This window comes from Sander lucioperca, chromosome 15, assembly GCF_008315115.2.
Source record: "Sander lucioperca isolate FBNREF2018 chromosome 15, SLUC_FBN_1.2, whole genome shotgun sequence".
NCBI lineage: Eukaryota > Metazoa > Chordata > Actinopteri > Perciformes > Percidae > Sander > Sander lucioperca.
The window spans coordinates 9705018-9717788 of record NC_050187.1 but is presented as its reverse complement, the minus strand read 5'-3'; the positions used below and the strand labels follow the sequence as shown (position 1 = coordinate 9717788).

Genomic DNA, 12771 nt, shown 5'->3' with positions numbered 1-12771 from the left:
TAAGGCTATAGTGCGTAGTTTCTGTCGCCCCCATGATGAATTCTAAGTAATGACAACATAATTGTCGGTGCGCCCACATGATACAAGCCTCACGTGATCGTGCAACACCGCCCCCCCTCCTCCACACAGTTGCTAGTAGCCGAGGAGGACACGGAGGATTAAAAAAACATGATGGACTCTTCAGAAGAGATAATTATCGTCACTCGAGCTTCTGCGCGGGGAAGTCACCGGACAACACAATCTTCTGAACATAGTCATACTGAGAAATACAGAGAGAGTTGTGTGGAGCTGATAGTCTTAGCTTTGTAGCAACTCATTTGGCAATGGCTTAAATGTAACGGACGTTTATTAATATCAACAAGTTACGCACTAAAGCTTTAAGTATAAAAGCAAGTTATCAAATTTCTTAAAGCTAAAAATCACTCTTACTCTCCCAGTTATTTTAAGACAGCTCCAGAGGTCTCTCAAGTGGTTAGGAGTTGCCGGTAGGGGCTTGTGATGCGTTGAGTAGACAGAGACGTGCGCAAATCTTTCAGGAGAGGAAGAATGTTTTTGAAATGATAGACGACGAGCAGTTAATCAAACTGTATCGTTTGGACAGAGCAGGCATAAAATATCATAAAATCTAGGCCATATATAGGCAGGTCAGTTAACAGCACCCACATAAATTCTTTATGGTCACATGTGTGTTGAATGTAAACTTCTCTTATGAATTTCACTATTCAATTCAATGGGGTGGGTGGGGTGGGCGATCTGGCTAGTGCAGCGGAGGAGGGTCTGGCTAGTCCACACAGCATTCCGGAATGGGAGAAAAACGTGCTCTGGTTTACTGGCATTTCTTTAAACCAATCACAATCGTCTTGGGCGGAACTTGTTTTGGTGGAACATGTGTACGTTGAAAAGTTGATTTAGTCGTTCTAGCTGTCTGGATTTACCCTGCAGAGATCTGAGGAGCAGTTTATAGGAGGTTAATAGTTTAAAATTACAACACAAAGAAAGTGGAAGGTAACGGATATCCGGCCTAACTGAGTGAAACCCAGTGGAATTTCCGTCGTCCCTGGAGCAATCCTGGAAGTGGAACATCGTGGGTTGACATCTCCGCTTTTGAGCAAAATTGAAATTTTGAGCATATCAAACGCTTCATTTCCTGCATTCTCGTAAATTTTTCTGCAACAATTTGTGCATTTTCTGCATGAAGTTATGGTGCAAATGTCTTTATTTATGTAAAAGAAATTATTATTAGTTTTATTAGATTTGCACTGGCCAGTTTTGCTTATTTGGGGGGCTGTAACCCCCCTATCCCCACTGTAAATTATGCCTATGGTGACGACTATTACATTAAGATAAGATAAGCCTTTATTGCAGGGGAGTTCGGTTGTTGCAGCAGTACAAGGACAGAAATAAATGCAAATAAGTATAGACAGTAACTACAAAGAAAAATAATTAAATTAAAAATAAATAAATAATTGGGTACATAAACTAAAGTTATTATTAAAGTTAAAGTTATTATACATAGTCATTTAATTGATTGTTATTACCAAAAGTATTGCAGTAGTGCAGCTTTAATCTGGGCTGCTTTGAGTGAATGTGCATGTGAACACCTTTTGATGCGATTGCACCACCTCTAAAATGTGCTCCATGTTCAGTCAATTTTTTTTCAAAAAAGGTCATGAATATTTTCAACTGACTCACAGCTCCATTGTGACTTTATGAGAGAGTCTGACTCTCGGCTTGGTTCTTACTCTGATTATCTGCGAGAGGGAAAGCCAACACTCCAGGTCATTCATTGTGATTGCTCACTGCGACTTGTTAAGTATAAAGAGAACAACTCTTTGAGCTAGGAACCACCATGAGGTGTGAGGTGATTCAATCACCATGGTCACCGAAGAGGCTTCTTTGCATGGCAGTGAAATACATTATTTTCCCGGAGGACGGGTTCAAGAGCTGCGACCTCCCACTCTACTGCTTTACTCTACGGATGATTCAAAACGCAGAGGGCTCTCATTATCCTGCGAACAAAGCCAAGGCAGAGAGGAGAGTCAATTGTTGACCTATGAGGTATGTTTATGGCCTGCGCTCTGTCACATTGTAGGAGCTGAAGTAGCATCAAAATAGATAAGGTTGGAAGTTTTTAGTACAGCTTAAAAAACTTTTTTTTTCACTTGCTGAGAGATAGATAAGAAGATTGATACCACTCTCATATTTGTACACAATAGTGCATTCCATCTGTACTCGGAAGTCGGATTTACCGAGTTCAAAAACACGGCCCAAAAGTTTAGTAGTCCAAATTTGACCTACAAGATATTAGATGTTAATCCGGTATCCAGTCAAATATAATGCATCCATGGAGTGGTATCAATCTTCTCATATAACTTGGCAAGAAAGTAAATAAGCGTATTTTCCTAAATTAGCCGCCAATAGGTGACTGTGAGCCGGCTACAGACACCGCCAGATGACGGTCCTTTCAGGGGCCATGGTAGTGGAGTTTAGCCAGAAATGTGTCATGCGGCGATGACAGTTAATAGTTTAAATGATCGTGGTTTGGATTAAAACACACCCGAGGAACGAACAAGCGTTTCCTGGGTGAAATTATTTTGTTTTTCGGTGGGAAGTGAATTCCACTCCCCAGTTTGAAAGCACTGTATTTTAAGTTGACACGGCATTGTGCTTTTTTATTTTGAGATTATTTTCCATTGGAAATTAGCCTGGGAAAACCCTGACGAAATTCCGGCAAATTTCAGATTTGCTCTGCAAGTCAGTCTGACCAAGAACCCATTCAAGCCCATTTCCAATTTTTCCAAATCAAGGCACCGATCACAACCGTTGAGGCGGGTTTTACACGATGATGATAGTGCAGCGACGGCGAGCAGCTTTTTGTTTACATTCAACATGACGGCCACCGAAGCGCAGCAACCCGTTGATGCCGCTGTCGCTGGCTACGTCACCCGGATTGTTTGTCTGATTGGTTGAAGGACTATCCAATTGCGCCCAGAGGCATTTGAGCGGCGTCCGTTGGTGACGCCCCTTTGGAAATGAGCTGTGAATGAACCTTCCAAAGACCCACTCTCAACCAAGCTAACTGGAAATTGAAGTTCATGAATAAATGTTATGGAATGGCTGTCCGAGTGGCACTATACCCATGGTATTGAAAGGTGGATTTAATTCTTGCATGTTTTGTTTTGTTGTGCATGATCGAAATACAATTCCCCCCCCCCCCCCTCCCCCTCTGCTTGTTTGACAAATCGCACCCTGGATACGGTTTTAAATGATTCCCTTCGTGTGTGACAGAAAGTATTTCCAAGCTGTTGGTTCGTCTCTGTGTTCAGCGCTAGCTGAATCCGAGGATCCGTCGAGCTAATTTGGAGCAGGTGATGTGGGAAAGTTATAATTGTGCCTTTGTTCACACATTTACAGCTGACAATGTACCACCTGCCACTGTGTGAAGCGCGCTCTGATTATATGCCGCCTGAACTTGCCATGTCGTTTACGCACGGACATAATAATTCAGACACGCTTTGTAAATAAGCTCATCACAGATGCAGAATATAACCTCCTTAAATAGTGACGTATTTAAACTCCTGAGCATAAACATTACTTTGCATTTGAATATATTAATAGATTTCCATACTGTCAATTCAAGGAATGTGTTTGACATATACAAGGTTTTTTTTTCATTGGAGCTTTCACTGTGTAGGAGTGTATCATTTCACTGCAATGTGAAATGTGGCCTGGCGGCTGGAGTTCATTATCCTGCTCTTGGTCTGGTGCCGGTTAGAGAGCAAACCTCTGAGCAGGTTTCAGACCCCAATCAGATGAGCGTGAACTTCCCTCACAACGGCTGGCTGCGCAATCAGATGACCACATATCTCGCTCATTCTCGCCTCAGAGCCTCTCCACACGAGCAGAGTGTGTGATATGTGGGCGGTATTTTTAGAAATGCTATTATATAGTCACTAAGGTGCATGGCTTCCCTGATGATTTTTTTTTTTTCCCAACGATCAAATACCTATCCTGATTGAGAACGATTAAATCTGCTTCTTGGCTGTCTGGAACAATGTTGCACAACTCCCTGAAACTTACCACCATGAAAATCATTTTCCTTTCCTTTTTAATAACATACACACGGAAGAGGATCAGGGCCACATGTAAAAAATGTTCTGAGTTTAAAGTCAGAATTCTGAAAAATAATATATATATATTCTGAGTTTCAAGGTTTAAAGTGAGAATTCTGACTTTAAACTCAATACTCAAAGACATTTTTCACGTGGCCCTAATCCTCTACCGTACATACATTCGAAAGAATCTGCTCCTAAATTTATGGGCTTCCAAAAAGAAAGAGTAGATGGCAGCTATGGTGTGACACCTCCCTCATCCAGCCTCATCCAGCTTGGAAAAAAAGTGTTGACTTCATCAACAATAAAGAGGCTGACAGGAGTGTGATGTAGGCCCACGGTGAGCAAATCCGACAGGGCTTCACCAAACGTCTCCCTGCTGACTTATTAGCATCCTGAAAAGTAGGTCAATCAAAGGAGGAGGGGGGAGAAGAAGCGTGTTAAAAACACATCTTGGTTTTGGGAATAGTACAACAGAAATAATACAGAACTAAAAAATACATGTTTGTATTGTAGTAGTACTTAGCTGACAATGAAACTGATTTGAAAAATATACAAATAAGACATGTACAGAGGCCTAATGTTAAAATTTAAGTGCAACAATTTGATACAAAAACAAGTTGTAAGGGCATTTGAGAGCCATCTTTAAATAAGTAATAGATGCTCATTAGCACTAGATCACTGCTTTCTCCAGACTATGGTTTCTTACAAGCTAATTGCCAATTAATTAATTTAAGAGCTTTGCAGAAGATACATTCCCTACAGAGCCTATGATATTTTTTGTCAGTTTTCCATTGTTGCCAAGCACTGAGTAGGGAAGGACACATCCTTCTTTAAAGTCAACCAGGCCTTAATGCTCGGATTTGTTTCATTACATGATTACATTTATAAGGCTATCATTGCAATCAGGAAAAAAATCCCCTTACAAGTGACGGTGTACAATCAGCAAGTTGATAATAAATAAGTCAATCCTGAAATATGTGATATCCAGGGCCACACGGAACACCACAGAACTTTCTGCAGATTTTCCGCAGATTTTGAAAATAGTTTTTAAAAATGTATAATACAACTCAGAATGTTAACACATCTCCACCCCCAAGCAGAAAAACAGTCCACTAAATTCCACAGATTTTCATTCTGGCTCACCGCAGGAAACTGTAAAAACATTTTTTTATCTTTACAGGACAAAACAAGCACCAAGAATCAGATTTTTAAAAGGAGAAGATCACTATAGAGAGCTAATACTGTACATTGTCACATTGTGATACTGATGACAGTAGTAGTGTAGTTTTCTTTTGATTTGAAGCTGGTTTGAAGTTGGTGTCTTTAGGCCGCTGTAACCTTGCTGCATTAATAATAGTGATGATGATGTCAGCTCCTGCAGATGAGAAATGGCACAGATGAAGAGAAAGTTGGCAGGCGGGCGGCTACAGAGCTCATAAGTACAAGAGACTTTTTTTTTTTAATGCAGGGAATGGGAATCAAAATGACATTAGTCAAACAAATATTCATAGCAGAGTATACATTTATATATATATGTGTGTGTGTGTGTGTGTGTGTGTGTGTGTGTGTGTGTGTGTGTGTGTGTGTGTGTGTGTGTGTGCGCGTGCGTGCGTGCGTGCGTGCGTGCGTGCGTGCGTGCGTGCGTGTGTGTGTGTGTGTGTGTGTACATTGTTTACATAGCCTGTAACTATTCTATGCGGAGCATCTAAATACTTAATGGCATGTAAAGGCTTTTTTTCTGGATATGCTGTGTTTGCATATATGTATGCTTTTAAGGCTCCGCAAACAACTGTGTTGATGGCTCACAGTGGATTAAATAAATATTGTGATTATGGGAGTACAGGGTTCTTGCAAATGGACTCCTTGTACATTTATCACTCTTTTCACTGGGCTTATAATTCACTCACTGCTACATAATTTAAAAACACAATGCACAGCACGTAATGCAAATAAATGCACACAAGTCTTTGAAGGATTTGGGTTATAATATGCATGCAACATCCTAATTATTCTGGCTGCTGGAAGGCAAGGATAGCCAGGGTAATGCTTTTGTATTGATAGCCGGCCTACAGCAGCAGAGTGTCTACTTTTCTCTTTCTTTCTTGTTTTTTTTACAGTCAAGTTGTTATCATGGTGGTGCTGGAAGCTGCCCAGACTAACTCTGATCACTTTTATAATCATGGCCGTGGAGTAATCACCAAAGATAATAGCTCTGCCCTCATCCCTGGATATAAAAGCAGCAGAAAAGGAGCAACATTAGGAGTACTTTTAGGGGGAAATGTGTTTTTTTTGTCTACATTTTTGTCTGACAGATCTTTGAAGTTATTTGTATCCTGCGGCAAGGCAAAAAGTACTGAGTGTGATAACTTTTTATTCACTGAAAGATTCTGTTTTTGTTTTGTTTCTTTTCCCTGACTTTTTTTTTATGCAGCGTAGCGTATTTTAGATACAGTGATGGCGGCTGAGCCTAAGGGAGTTACAGCCTGTCTGTGTGCAGAGTACACTTAGGGACCCTATGTTCTAGCGGTGGAGATCAAATAGCACTGTATGAACAGAAAGACACTAAATATGAAATGATACTCAAGTTTAAAAGGATAAATTGACATTAAAAAACAAGAATATGAGTCTAGAGCAGCAGCTTTGTGAGGCTGTACTTAGGCACAGTGATGCTTTGAGGTTAAATGCTAACGTCAACATAGTAATATGCTCACAGTGACTATGTTTACATGCATACAATATTCCAGTTTTTGCCCTTATTCTGAAAAAGACGATATTCCGACTAAGCTGTTTACATGGCTAATGAAAGTGAATATTCCACTAATATTCCCGTTTACATGCAGACGTACAAAACACATTTTTTCAATGTTTTCCACAGGGGCGGGCTTGTTGGACCGTGCGAACACAGCGTCCCTCTTTCATTCCTTCAACCAGCTTCTTGAAGAGGTCACCGTCGCGATGTTTGCGCATCTGATATGATATGATATCCGAATCTTTAATAATCTTTAAAAGTAGCTGTGTTTCTTTTCTTTTGAGCATGCATCTCTACCACAGCCGGACTTACTTGAACTGTTAGCTGGTTGGTTTGTGTACAACAATCATAGCAACGCACAGAACTGACCATAAACCAGCCGTAAACTGTCGCAAACTGCGGTAAAAAAACACAATTGAGACTCATATTCCAAATGCACTGTATACAACGTATATCTGTTTAGAATGCTTCTAAAACCCAAATATACATATCCCACGTCTTAATCGGAAAATGCTAAATTCGGAAAAAGGCCCTATTCGGAATATCCAAACGGAATATGCTGTTTATGATCTATATCAAATTCGGAATATTGTCATATTCGGAATAATAGTGGAATATTAGTGTACATGTAAACATACTCAATGACAATGCTTACATGCTGATGCTTAGGAGGAATAATGTTCACGATCTTAAGGTCTTTTTAGACCAAACCTGAATATGTGCGAAGAAATCACACTTTAAGTTTTGATTCAAACCCATCTATCTCCATGAGCCTATCAACACGGAATCTGAAACTTTCGTATTTCTTTGTGCAGGTTTTTGTTCCGCAGAACTTTTGATTTCTGCAAATTTAGGATGCCGATGAGAACAGGTCAACCAATAAAATAATGACTTTTTTCTCACGCGATCAATGGGTTTTTCAGACGTCAATGCCATAATTCTGTTCATACCGTCACCAATATGGATGACGATCAATTGATCCATTTAGTCTCGTAGGTGCGAAACTTAAATTTTCGGTGGAAGGCATGGAACGCAAATATTTGTGTTGCCATGGTGTGTAAGGTTTGAATGCCAAAAAAATTTTAACGTATATTTCGTATTTTTTTTGTTTCATACCCGGTGTTAAAAGGCCTTTAGTCAAACATGTTAAAATGCTAACCTATGCTGAATAGCACTAAACACAAGTACAGCTGAGGTTGATAGTAATGCCTTTAGTTTTTTTTAAAGGTATTTGGTCATAAACCAAAGTACTAGACAAACTGAAATGCCAACTTTGTGTTGGCACTAGAGGAAAAGGGGAACACAAAAATCATTAAGGTTAAATGTCTGGGAACAATAAATTATTGTAAAAAATGTGTGTCAATCCATCTGGGATGTTGAACTATTTTACTGCATAAGTGAAAAAAAAAAGATTCTGAAATCATTTCATGACAGGTTTTGCCATCCCTAGAGCCACTCCACTAGCATTGCTAAAAAAAGATATGGTCAATCACATTTGGGTCATGCTAGCTTGAGTATTTTCACATTTGGTCTCATCCATTGGTACAGTATCTTGTCATATTTTATGTTCCGTTGTATTGCAAATAAAACTGTTAAAGTGACGCATTTTCTTGTTTGTGGTTTTCATTTTCATTCATAGCCGACTTTCAGGTACATTTATTTTTCAACCTCTTGAAGATTAGTACGTTTTTCAACTTAAATGTATATTTTTGTATGAGTGTGTGAATGTTTGTGGATTTCATAATCAAACCATTACGTTGTATCCATATGATGTCATACGATGATGAAATTATTTTATATTTTGCATACAGATGCAGGTGTTATATTGTTAAAAGGTTGAAGAGTACAAAATAATTCTCTTCTGTTGACCTGCTAAGTAGATCCAGTGGGAGCCTGATGTGGAAACCAGTTGGCAGCATATCAGAGGTCATTTACAACTGGCTATATGCGTCACTCGTGAACTGTTGAGTGAGTCATTTTGGGCCAGAAGGGACAGACACCCCATAGGTTTATTGTTCAGACAGATGAGCAGAGTATCAGGCTGAGTTTATCTGTCAGTGTAATGTAAGGTTGTGAAACACTCTCATTGTTGTGTTTCATTTTGAAAGGCTCACACTGCCTAATTACAACAAAAACAGCAGGGATTTGAAACAAAAGGTCTCATAATTAGCTTGTTGGCAGAGTTTTGGTTACATGTCATCTCAGCAGGAGGATTCATAACAAATCCAATTCAACTCTAGCTAAGTATGACACATAATTGACCTCATCCTGTGTTGGTACAACTTAAGACTCCAATCCTTTTTATTATATATACAAAAGCTTGCAATCTAGATCATTTCCAGTGGTTTGATCAGCTTTTTTCTCACCCTACAAAAACATGGCACCACACAGCTTTCTTGAAAGAGTTTTGAGACTTTCTGCATAAAAGAGTCAGCATAAAAAAATCTAAACGTACTTGGCATGAATGCTCTCTTAATCAAGGGTGAGTGTAGGTCTGAAAACCCTGATTGTGGGTATAGAGGGGATGCTTCTTGAATGACTTGGAGAGGTGCTGTATAATTCACTGGAACGTGTGCAACACCCAGCCCTTCGTCTACCAACCGAGCATGAGTGGAGAACTGAATGGGGCCTAAAGGGCACAGGCTGAGGGGCTCAACCCGATTACAGGGACACAAACAACTACAAAGAGGCACAAAATTACTACAAAGAGATGGAAAAGGCTACAAAGAGATGAAAACAACCTGTGCCAAGGGGTCCATTTTCTCATAATCCATTCTTGTAACCAAGGTTTCTGATTAAGTATCCATGGATAAAGCAATATTTGTTTCATATTCTAATATATTTGCATACTAACTGATGCATAAACTCCAAGGTTGGCAGTCACTATATCCAGTACATCATTTGTTTTCTTCATATTTGTATTCAAATGCATGATGTGCATAAAGTCACCTGCTCACTAGGGCTGGGTATCGACAATGATTCCGGAATCAATTCCATTCCGATTCACAAGGTCCTGATTCAATTACATTTCAGATTTGATTCAATATCAGTTAGGCTAGGGACATTTCAGTTACAATACCAATTTTGCTTGGATATAAACGGGATTTTCAGAGAACGTATGCTGTAAATTGTACAAGCAAGAAGCAACCCTCAAACATGTTTTATAATGCACCAGGTTAATGTTTACATTAAGATTTTGACCCCCCAAAAATTTGTTTGAAGTACTTTTTACTGAATAGGACTAGGAATAGAACATTAATTAACATATGAAAATATCAATTTAATTTTTTAATGTATTAGATCACTCAAACAAAGATCGATTTTAATGGGAGTACTGATTATTTTGACCCAGCCATACTGCTCACCATATAATACAAAAATGTTAGCCAAGGTCTGAACCAGCATGTCTACATGGACAACTGGATGCACTCTTATGGAGACACATCGCTTCACATGTGTCATTCATTCAGTTATCACATCTGTAGAAACTAATGGATCTGCCAGGGCCAAATGTTGTTACTGTTGTCAGGTGTGCCGAATGATATTCAAGGCCGCTGACTTGATTGCAAAGAGGAAAAGATGCACCGAGCATGTTTTGCATACTAACAAACTGTGAACACATTCATCACAATAACTCAAGTAATGCAGTTCATTAGACTCAATTCATTCATAAAAGGTACAATCTGTCTTTACTTGTTTGTTGCTGTTAGAAATGCATATAAATCAAGTTTAAAGGCTGACTAGAGCTGTGCAGTTGATTCGTGCCTGCTGAGAATCTGATTGTCATGTAGATCTCATTTCCATGAAACCAACTCCCACAGATTATAATCCACTTAATTAGAGAGTGGTTGTTCCCTCAACTACAAAACAAATCCAAACAATCTGAAGTGTGGCCCTGTTGTGTAACTACATGTGCTGTTGACTCAACTCAATCAACCATGCGCTCGTTACTAAAATTGGATTCAAAAAGCTTCATCAGTCAACTTTTTTTTCGGCTTCTTTCTTTCTTCTTGTGCTCATGCATTTCTTCACACTTACAGAAAACATGACATTCAATCCATATTTTAAAAAATTCATTAGAGCTGCAAAGATTAATGAATTAGTTGTTAACTATTATATGAATCGCCCACTATTTTGATAACAAATTAATCATTTTTTTATAAAATATTATCTGACTCCATTTTATAAATCAAACAACTAATCAAACTAATCAGCCCTAAAATCCATACTATACTGTAGTTGGCTGAGTCACTGGGTTCCATAAAAACCTTGATGAAACATCAATTAAAAAAAACTTGCCTGAGCTCATCAACTCGTTAATTGAGGGGGAAGTTATCAAAGAACAACAGTAATAAAGTTACAGAAAATAATTAGTGCCTGCTCAAACCTTCATTCATTTAGAGCTATTCATTTTCTTTGATTAAAGCACTGTGTGGGTTGTCGCTCATCGACTTGAGGAGGAGGAATTGGGCAATTAAGTTACTTTTATTTTATTTTTTATGTTAGTTAAACTCTATAATTATGTTGACAATATTGTGCACGTGTCAAATGCAGCCAAAGAGGCCCAGGTGAAGCAACATAAATATTACAGAAAGCCCTTGCTTATGCCAATTATTACTCTTCCTTTAAAAAAAAAAACATGTATTCATGCAGCCACATAAAAGCACACAGAATATGAAGCAGGACATTGAAGGAGATGTAGCAGTACGTGCAGATGCAGATAGGGTGGCAACACGTTTTAAGCCCAGTGCTCTTCTTCAGGCAAAATGCAGGGGCGAGGAAAATGGACCCTAGGAATATGATGAAAAGAAGAAAAAAGTGGGAGAGTAGCATAAGCTGACCTGGGAGAGATCACATGAAAAAAAAGATTTGTGTAAAATAATATAAAAAACTAAAATATAGTCCTATTATTTCCATTATTTCAAATCAAGAGAATTTACCATAGGAAGAGGGCAACTGGATGGGGAAAAAAGTTGCAAGAAAGCACAAAAACAAGACGGATCAAGTTCCTTATTCAGTCTGCCTGTTGTTTTGGGTGCCGTGATCGAAAATCCATTGGCTTCTGCCTGAAGCAGAACCTGGTTGGAACCTCCCCTCCTGGTGGAGGGTTCGATCAATGTATAGAGCAACATGTAAATTCTACATCCACAGCTTCACGTTCTAAGAATGAATTCACAAGGTTGAATCAAGATAGAAACTTATTAGCCCCTTACACACAACAACTGCAAACCTTAAATTATCTAGACATTACCCAACGGAGCTGTATGTGAGAACCTTAATGTCCAAATCAGTTGGATCATATGTTAAACGGAAATGACCCTGCCAGCTCCCTAGTACAAAGTCTGTGTAATGTCCGATTGAGCTCATGTGTGAATAGAGCAGCTCACTGTCACAGCAGGTGAGTGGGAGTGTTGAAGACATTTCTATCATGCGGCATGAGCGGAAGTGGAAGAACACAAACATCCGAGGGTCAGTGGTGTAGTCTAGTTTTTGTAGTGAGTATACTGTGATTTTTCCCTCCCAGCTTCATACTTGCTCGTCCCAGAGCGACGTGTCCCAGAGCGACAACCCCATGCGTTTTTTTGTAACGTTACCGCGTTTAGCATCAGCCTCATTTCCTGTAGTTTCTGTAACGTTAACGTCTGCTGCAGTGTCACCCGAAGCGGCAGTATAGCCTCAGGGGCAGGCTTACCAAAACACTGAGAGAGTGTAGTTTAAATTCGCTCTCGTTTCATATATCTCCTTTAGTGATTCACATTGGTTCATTTTCAAATTTGCGCAGAGAACGAACGTCAAGCAACTGTGCTGTTGAAGTGACTCGCAACACAGTCGGTGAATTTAAAGTGTGAACGTTCTGTCACAAAACAATCGTTATGTATCCTTGTGCTTTTGTAAGTGGATATATGG

At 39.3% G+C, this 12771-nt stretch overlaps 1 long non-coding RNA gene across 1 annotated transcript; it reads left to right on the top strand.

Moving 5' to 3' along the window:
- The first annotated feature begins 6182 nt into the window (after positions 1-6182).
- LOC116047894 lies at positions 6183-12621 on the top strand. Its single transcript, XR_004104505.2, has 3 exons — positions 6183-6194; positions 6598-6600; positions 12468-12621. It is a non-coding gene; the product is annotated as an uncharacterized LOC116047894 (long non-coding RNA).
- The last annotated feature ends 150 nt before the right edge of the window (positions 12622-12771 follow it).